This window comes from Callospermophilus lateralis, chromosome 12 (genome assembly GCF_048772815.1).
Source record: "Callospermophilus lateralis isolate mCalLat2 chromosome 12, mCalLat2.hap1, whole genome shotgun sequence".
NCBI lineage: Eukaryota > Metazoa > Chordata > Mammalia > Rodentia > Sciuridae > Callospermophilus > Callospermophilus lateralis.
In genome coordinates, this window is record NC_135316.1 from 40,360,923 (window position 1) to 40,370,575 (window position 9,653).

Genomic DNA, 9,653 nt, shown 5'->3' on the forward strand with positions numbered 1-9,653 from the left:
GCTAAACTATGAATAAAATACAGGAAGTAGTCTAAACAACTTGAGAGGTAGCACGAAAAAAAATATTACATTTGAAAGGGAAGAAAATTTCAGGTGAAAGAAGTAAGAAGGAACATGATTCAGGGAACTACAAGTATTCTGGACCATTTTAAGGACAGTGTACATAAGATGGAGCAGATTATATTACTAAATAGGACTTTTGAGTCATTTCCTACATCTTTGGATAAAAAGAACTATTAACAGTCAGCTACTTTGCATTTTGCAAATATAAGTTTGTTAACATCATGAAAGTTTTCCTTGTGATATAAAGAAAGCAAACAGCTTGAACCATTAGTAGATACTGTCCTGAAGGGCAAGCCTCCTCCCAGATTTCTTAGCTTTGGTTATTTCTACTCTAGATATTGGTGCTTCTTACTCTTCTTCTTCCAAGGAATTTTATTTTAGGAGTCTTTTCATTGTTGAAAAGATGTGATGTCGCCTGAAAGCTCATTTATGGAACAATACAAGTGAATTAATCCATGATGGGATTAACTGGATGGTAACTGGAGGCAGGTGGGGTGTGGCTGGAGGAAGTGGTTCATTGTGGGCATGGCTGTGGGGTATATATTTTGTATCTGGAGAGTGGAGTCCCTCTGGTTTCTGATCATAAGGTGAGCTGCTTCCCCCTGCCACATTCTTCTGCCACAATGTGCAGCCTCACTTGAGCCCTGAGGAATGGAACCTGCTGTATATGGATTGAAACCTCTGAAGCTGTGATCACAAAATAAAGTTTTCCTCCCCTATAGTTGTTCTGGTTGGGTCATTTTAGTCACAGTAGCAAAAAAGCTGACTAAACAGTAAATATATCTTGGTTGGATCCATTTTTTTACTTTGTCACTCAGAATGCCTATTAAGATTAGCAGTTTCTTCCATGTCAATAACAAAATGTACAGAGATGTTAAAAAAAATGATGCCCGTAACTGCTTACAGACAATTTTATTAAGTCATAATTCTAGAACAGAAGTCTCTTTTAAGATTTCAGTATCTACTTTTATGGTAATGATTCATTACCTTTCCATACCAAAAATGCCAACTTCTTTTAAAAGCACAAAACAAGTTGCAGTATTCAATTATAATGTGTTCATCATTACTTTGATACACCAACTTTCTTTTTTTTCCCTGTAAAAAAAATTATTCAATCACAGGCCAATCTGAGCCAATATTCAGCTCAGTTCATTTGTAGTCAAGCTGTAAATGGATAATAGTATTTAATGAATGAAGAAATTAAGACTTCAATAAGACAAGTGACTTTAATGATGCCCAGCAATTAAATTACAGAGTCAAGATTCAAACCTGATTTTCTCTGATGATAAAAGCAATTTCATTTCTGCTACTATCACATGGTTCTTGTTATTTCTCTAACAACTCTACTACAAAACTTGTCCCACAAATAGGAATTTAGTTTCCTTCTTTATTTGACTGAATTATTCTTTCTTATTCTACAATACCCAATTATTTCTTTTCTAAACTGGATCTAAAAGTGAGAAGGACATTCTGGGAACTATAATTATATTAAACTTTTGGCAGTAGAATTTATGAAGCCTTGATTCTAGTAATTCTAGTTATTTGTTTGATTTATAGTTTGAACTTGGTGAGTTAAAAATATAAAGCATTTTGTGTAATTGTTTATTCAGTTATGCTCTGTTCAACCACAGTTCCCTTTCTTTGATAATGTACCCATAATGTTCCCCTTTCCTCCTCAGATCCACTCTCTACCCTTTCCCCACACAATCTCTTCCCTAGGGAGTGTGAGTTGTCTGGAGTAAATTGTGGTGTCTGTTGACCTCTGGCTTCCAGTTTGGCTGACTAATGGAAAGCCAGACTGAATATCACATGGACAGAAGAAAAATGATCCAAGTACTTTTTTTTTTCCCTTACTCTCACCTCTGCCTGAAGGTCATAGGTCCTCCTTTAATGGCTTTTTCCTAGGCTCTCTTTTGAGTCCTAGTAACCACTCTGCTGCTCAGGCCTGAGAAGCTAACAGTCTTGATATTGTTAACCTAGACTCTCCTGTTCTTAACTCCTCTATCCTTTTTGGTTTGTTTTGTTTTTCAATAACTAGTTAATTGTGCATTATTAAGTACTCCTAAAATAATCCTGAATTAATGTAGCAGCTTTTTTCTCTCAGGCTCCTGATTAATAAAATGACATGGCAAATCTTTCAACTCTCTATTTGCCTATATTAAAATACCCGCTGTTATTCAGCTTAAGTATAAATAATTTTGTCCTTAGTCATGTTAGGTAGGGAAGCGAGAAGAAAATGACAGGTACTCTTCTGAAGTATTGTCCTTTATTCTTGGTTGACTATTTCTTTGTTTAATACAACTGGAAGAATATCATCTACATTCTGGCCCTCTGGTGGGGCGAAGACATGACATTTTCTGGGGTCCTTTGGCGAGATAGGGGATTTTGCTAAAGGAGATCCACTCTGGTCACACTTCCAAAAACTTATAGGAAGTTGTCACTCTAAATGCTCTTGCTACTGGAAGCTTCTGGCCCAGCACGTATCTCAATTTCCCCTACCCATATCCTTTATTGATATGGAAGATGTGGGGGGTGAGAATACTCAAACCTTATGCTATATTAATAACTTTATGATCAATGATTTCTTCTCTTGCTTCCAGCTTTTGTTATTAATCCTAGAAAGTGTGAGTAGACCTGCTGCTTCAGAAGAATTTAGTAAGTTCTGCAAAAGGTATTTTCCCACATTATTTTAAGTTTTTGGTTTTGAATGTGGCATATTCGAAGAGTTTTTATCTTTACCATGGGTCTTACTTGCTATTTTTGAAGCAACAGGAAAATCTCTCCTTATCATACGATCACGTCTATCAAAACTGAATATACAATTTATTACAGTCCCTCAAGGAGTATGTATCATATGAACAACATGTATACTTCTTTCCATTGATGATGTATATAAAAATAATGTGTGATGGACCACTGAGTATGATGATTAATGAGTCAAATGGCCAGGGAAAAAACTGCATCGCTAGTATAGTCTTGGTGACAGATGTATGAAATATTTAAACATTTCTCTTTGACATGTATTTAAAATTTTTCATAATAGTTTTATAAGTGTTAAAGTTCAAAGCAAATATATATTTCAACAGAAGGCCACATTAATGGTCCTCTTCCTAATGTATCTACAACAAAATCTAAATTCCTAAATTGATCTAGCCCCTGCCTAACATGCTGTAATCCTGCAGCCACAATATGCTCCAATTACATTGGACATTCTCTTAGTCTTCCTGAAAGAGCCAAGTTATTTCAAGTTGAAATAACTTGTAATTTGATCTGCTTGGAATTCCTTGTCTCCCAATGCTCTTTTCCCCATCTTTACATGGCTTGCCTATTTTTACCCTAAATAACACCTTTCAGCATGGTTTTCTGTGGCTAACATCTCTCAAAACACTCCCACCATTCACAAGATTCTTGCTCAGGGCATCCTATTTACTCCTTTCATAATTCATATCACTGCTTTTAAATAGCTCTGCCATACTTTCAAATGTATCGACCTTCTATGTTTTATCCAGATTTGTATATCTATAGTGCCTGGTATATAAAAAAGTTCTAAAAATGCCTATGGGTGATGAAATAATTTGATTGAGAGAGAGTCAGAATTAAGACCCACTCTAAGATTCTTTTTACCATGAAGTTCTAGTGAAACACTGTTTTAGGTTCTATCATCTTAATGTTGGGAAAGATTTGAACAAATATCATCATTACCTCTGAAATGTTTTGTATTTGTTTAGATACAGTGTAATTGCTAATAAAACCATCACAGCTGTTTTATAATGTCTTTATTTATTCCATTAATTAAAAGTTAATTCACGTCTTCAGGAAACAAACACAAACAAACGAATTCCCAATAGAATGTTCCGTTGTAGTTTTAGCAAATACCAAAGAAATCAATCAAGGAAAGTGGTTTACTTAAACCTTCATTTATAAAGCTATAATCAACCTCATTTTCTAATCCCTTTGTCCGGAAGAACAAATGTTCAATTTGTTTTCTGACCACTTGCCCAAGTACCAAACACCTGTACTGTGTAGATACAGCATTAATCATTCCACCATTTGTCTATGTCTTCTCTCAGTCTCTGTTTATCTTGCCGTTATCATTCTCAGCTTACCTTCTCAAGGTTTTTTCCTATGGCATAAAAAATGTTTGCATTTGATGCAAACTATATATTCACAATAAAACACTACACTGATGAGATCATACTCTTTCTTATTAAGGATCTTTATATCAAATATTTACACAATTTGGGGAAATTTTGTTATATTCAGTTAGTAAAATACTGTGCTTAAATGTTTGCAAATATTACATCATACATAAAAGTTAATAAAAGTAAAACCAAGAATTAACTGAATAAAATTGTCTGAAACTGAAGTCTATGACCTTGAGATCATGAAGGAAAAAATCAAGTCTAAAAGCAAGAACACAAACAACAAGCTAAAAAACAATGAAAAAAAAAAAAACAAACAAACAATGAAATAGAGCATGTAAACAGAAAGAGCAATGGGGATTGATAGTAAGAACAAAGGTAATTATGTGTTGGGAGTGCAAAATGTAGTGTGAGAGAAACTCAGGAGAAAAGAGATCTAGGAAAATGAAAAGATAACACAGAGGACTGAAAAAAAAGGAAGTGTGTTTCAAATGCATCAGATCGGAAGCAAGAAGTAAAAAAAATAAAGACGAAAATCATTATGGAAAGGAGGTAAAAGAGAGATAGTAAGATAGAAGAAAAAAAATGAAAACCAGAGAAATAAGTAAAGTCTAAAGGGATACTAGATAAAAAGGAAAAAACTATTCACTTAAGAATGGCTGAACATGCTCATTATAACTACTGCATGCTCTAGGATAAATAGCCAAATCCTGGCTACTACTGATATACAAGAGCCAATACTCATAAATTTCTAGAGAAGACTGACAAAAAAATAAAATAAAATAAATGAGAAATGAAATCAATTGGTGAAGAGAATATACTTCCAGTTATAGTCATGGAGGTCATGTAGGAGAAAAGCCCCGTAGTTCTAGTTCTTCTTATCTTTCAATAGTATGATGGCACATTTGACATTTTATACTACCTACACCAAACCTTTTCCTTTGACATTACAAATTAAAAAAAAAAATGATTGTGCCTAACTTCAGTGATTACTTTCCAACTTTCCTTTCAGATAGGGTGTCCAAGAGAATGAACTGTGAACAAAGAGAATAAATCTGCTGTAGTTCTTTATAGGACAGAGGCAGTGCTTTCACTTGCTTCGAATGGATGAACCATGTGGCTAGCATCTTCTCTTTATCCTTCCTTCTTACAAAAAGAGGTCACGATAAATGGAATTGCAGTAACGATCTTGGGCCCATTGGAATTGTTACTGTCAAGCAGCGGAACAAACACCAGCCATTTCTTAACTGTGAACCTTTTTGTAAGAAAAATGAACTCATTTAAGTAAATCACTATTACTATATCAATTGAAATGAAATATATTCTAAATGAAGTGGTGGAAATCTAGATTATGTTGTCATTTATTTTTCAATGTTATTTGAAATTTTATGTGTTGCATATACCATGATACTATTTTTTAAAAACTAAATGTGTCTTCAAGACAGTTCCTGAGCATGGACACCAAAACTCACTCTATCTATTGGGTCCTTTTGGCAAATAATGCAAAATTTACCTTTCTAACAGAATGTTTTTCATTCAAAGTTTCTCCTTGTGAAGTGTTTAAATAATTCTAAAAAAAATCCTATGTGGATAATTTTGTCCTTACTTACATAATTCTTTTATAATAAGCTAAGTTTTTCGCATCTGTACAAGCCAACAATGAAATGAGAACGTGGGGTCACTTTGAAGAATTTGAAGACACTGCATGGTGCAGAGAAACAGGAGGCAGGAATAAAATGAAAACCAATTTCTAATCCAAACTGGGATAGGAAATGTCATGCCATGTATCAGTGAAAAATTAAATATATATAACTGAAGAAATGTTAGCATGTACAATATATCAGTTAGATATAATGAAATGTACATAACTCCCATTAATATAAATTCAGTATTTGCCTATATAATTACTTTCACATATCCCATGTTGAAGAGCCAATATATAGTAAAACTTCAAATACAAATGCAAATTGAGAGAAATTGCCTCATATTTATAATCAAGATTCTGGAACAAAAAGTAGAGAAAGGCAAATAGCATTCTTGTGAAATGCTGCCTTCACAAAGTTTATTTCTTTATAGTGTTCGATTAGTAGATTAATTCTGGCTTATATATAATCATTTCACCAGTCTGAAATGATTTCTTAAATTGCATGTTAGCCATTATGATTTTGTGGTGTTGTTTGAGTTACTTTTAATTTATGTTAAAATTTTTAGACATTATTTATAATTACCCTGAACATCTTGCACTATATAATTTTAAGGAACCTGTAATTTGTGGACAGTTCTGTAATATAAATAAATTCTTATTTATTTTTTGAACATGTTGTTTTAGTTATACTTTGATGTCAGATAACATAGTTAGTTAAGTGTTTCTCTACAAATGTATTTTTTTATTTTCTCAAGTATAATGCCATATTTTATGGACAATCTCTTTCCTATGCCTGTTCCAAGCTGATAAGTACAAAAATTGTTCCCATGCTTTTGCATTTGGCAATAGTTTTCCTTCATGTCCACAAAGCAGCATTACAGCTAAAAGCCAGAGTGAACATTGTTCTATTTTCTTAAGCTTTGTCAGGAAACAGAAAAAAAAACAAATCTAGTATTTGTCCTTCACAGTTCTACAGCATTCCATGGAAATTATGCATACTCAGAAAATAATCTAGAGTTTTATTTCTCTAGTTCCATATAAACTCTCATATATATATAAGAATCTGGAATTTAATTAGATATTTGAAATACCTATTTGTTATATTTACTGTGCTTGTTCTGCAGCAATATTCTGTCAGCCTGAAGGCCTCCCTTCTAGAGTTTTTTTCTGTGATTCTGGGGTTGGGTCTATGTTATATTGCCATCTTCCTTTTCCCATGATTCTGTCTATTAGAAACATTTGAGGCAAAGAGGGGGAAAAATAAATAATCCTGTCTCTAATCTGAGTCAGCATCACACCAGCTATAGAGCTCAGCTTCTGACTTCTTTTATCACTACTAGAAAGATCCATGGGGGGGACCCCTCAGAGCTACTCACACCAGCCAATCACATTGTTTTGCTGTTCTGAGTATCAGGACTTAGATCTAAGCACCATCATTGCTATGATCTTTTCAGAGATCTGAGCACTAGCTATGTGGTATGTTCCTTGAATTCTGATCATATATCATGATGATTAGTTAGTTCATATGGTCTGAACAAAATGTATACACTGCAACCTCATCCCTAAAGTGAGGGTACTAGGAGGTGGGGTATTGGAAGGTTATTAGATCATGAGATTAGAACCCTCAAGAAATGTATTAATGGCCCCAAAGAACTGCCTTGGTACTTATGCCAAATGAAAACAGCAAGATGATGCTTTTTATATACCAGGTAGTTGACCCAAAATAGACACAGAATCTGCTAGCACCTTAATCTTGGACTTCCCAGCCTCTATAACTGAAAGAAAATACACTTCTGTCCTTTATAAGCTAAGCTGTTTATCCTATTTTGTTACAGCAGCTCAAATGGACTAAGATTAGTCATTTCCTATAGTGCGGAATCTTTTCAGCCTAGAAATGGTAACTTCTCCTTGCAATTAAAAATATCTGTTTATCTCAGCATTCCCTTTTTAACTTTTCAACTATGTTACATATATCAGTAATTCTCCATTTAAAGTCCTTTATGTTTAAATAATTAGTGTGGTTTAAATATACTTATGGACTTAAAGGCTAAAGTATTTGGTAGAGGGAATAAGTTTTAATCCCTCTCCCTATAGCAACTAAGTGATCTAAGGTAGATGCTACCTCAGCCCATTGGAACAAGTAACATGATCTGAGAAGTGTAGATGGCCAGGAGGATTTCCCTTCAGTTGTTAATATGGTGAAGATATGGGCAGGGCTGGCATGTGGTGGGGAGCAAAAGGGTTGGCAGAACCCTGAAGCTGACGATAAAGCACAGTGACTGTTGCAAAGTGAGAACAAGCATGTTGCTGGTACTTGTAAATAGGTCCAAAATAAGGATCTGCAAAGCAGAACCACTATGTCAATGTCAATTCCAGCCTGCTGTTATGATTTTGTTTATTTTTTAAGTTTTACTGAAACCCTTCCAAACTCATTCCATTACATAAAATCTATGAATGGTTTTGGGCTATAACAGTTGCATTAGAGATGCAATAGCCTGGGAAGACTGAAATATTTATTATCTGGCCCTGTACAGAAAAACAAATACCTCACTGACCCATTATGTTAGTTTCTAAAGGTTTCCATAACAAAGTACCCAGAAGAGAAATTTCCAGCAGGTAGAAGTTTGAAATCAACATGTAGGCAGAGCCATGCTCTTTCTGAAAACAAGAAAAGCATCAGTTTTATGTTTCTCCTCTAGCTTTAAATGAATCTCTAGTTTGTTTTGGCATAATTACAATCTTTAAATTGTGTTCTCTTCATGTATATAAAGATTCTCATCAGGTTAGATTAGGAGTCTGCCTTTCTCCTGTATATCCTACTCTTAATTAATTGCCTCATTAATGACCCTGCTTCTAAACAAGGTGACATTCTGAGGTAACTGGGGATTAGAAATTCAATATGGAAATTTTTAATATTTCAAACTCAGACACTCCTCATCTAGAGAAATTATCTGAATGCTATGTGTCAGGCAATATATTCATTTGTTTCTTAGCAATTTGAAAAGGCAGTTGTAATTTATACCTCCCACTATTCAGTTTATATTAATCTAAAATCATCCCCCAAGATCCACTCAGCTATCGCATGGATAAAGAAGCAATTTACATGAAGTTGTGACGAGAATCACTAAGCCCTGCATCTCTGGAACCTTTAACAGTGGCACCAAGCTTGGGAAGTCCCACAGGGAAATGGCATCACATTGGGTTTACTTTACCAGTACAAGAATCATTTTCAGGAACTTCCACGTGGCCATTCTTAACCTAATAACTCACTCTCCTGTCAGAGAACCAGACAAGAGGATTCAACCAATCTCTGAATATAACTATATTTTTAGAAACTAAGTCCACAGCTACAGGTTTTATGCAGATGCACTGAACACATTTAGAGATGAGCTTGGGTCAAAGCTGCCTTTTCTGAACTACTTTCATAATTCCTAATTTGACCAATGAACCATAATGTTAATTTTGGTATCCAGATCTTGGTGTCAAACCACAGTCAATATCTAGAAATCTACTAAAGGTTTTGTTTTTGTTTTTTATCATGCCCAGTAAACACACACACACACACACACACACACACTGAATGATTTTTTTATAAAGGTTGAAATATTTATAATTAATATTTTTAAAGAAACTCTGACATACCCTTCAAATAAATTGAAAACTGAGTCAGAAACTTTGTCCAATGTTGATCCAAATAAAGATTCTGTTTTACAAATAAAACATTTATGTAAAGTAGATCAAGTGATACTTTAATGAACTGCCAATCTACTGCACCCTTAAGATTCTGTAATTAATTAGCATCT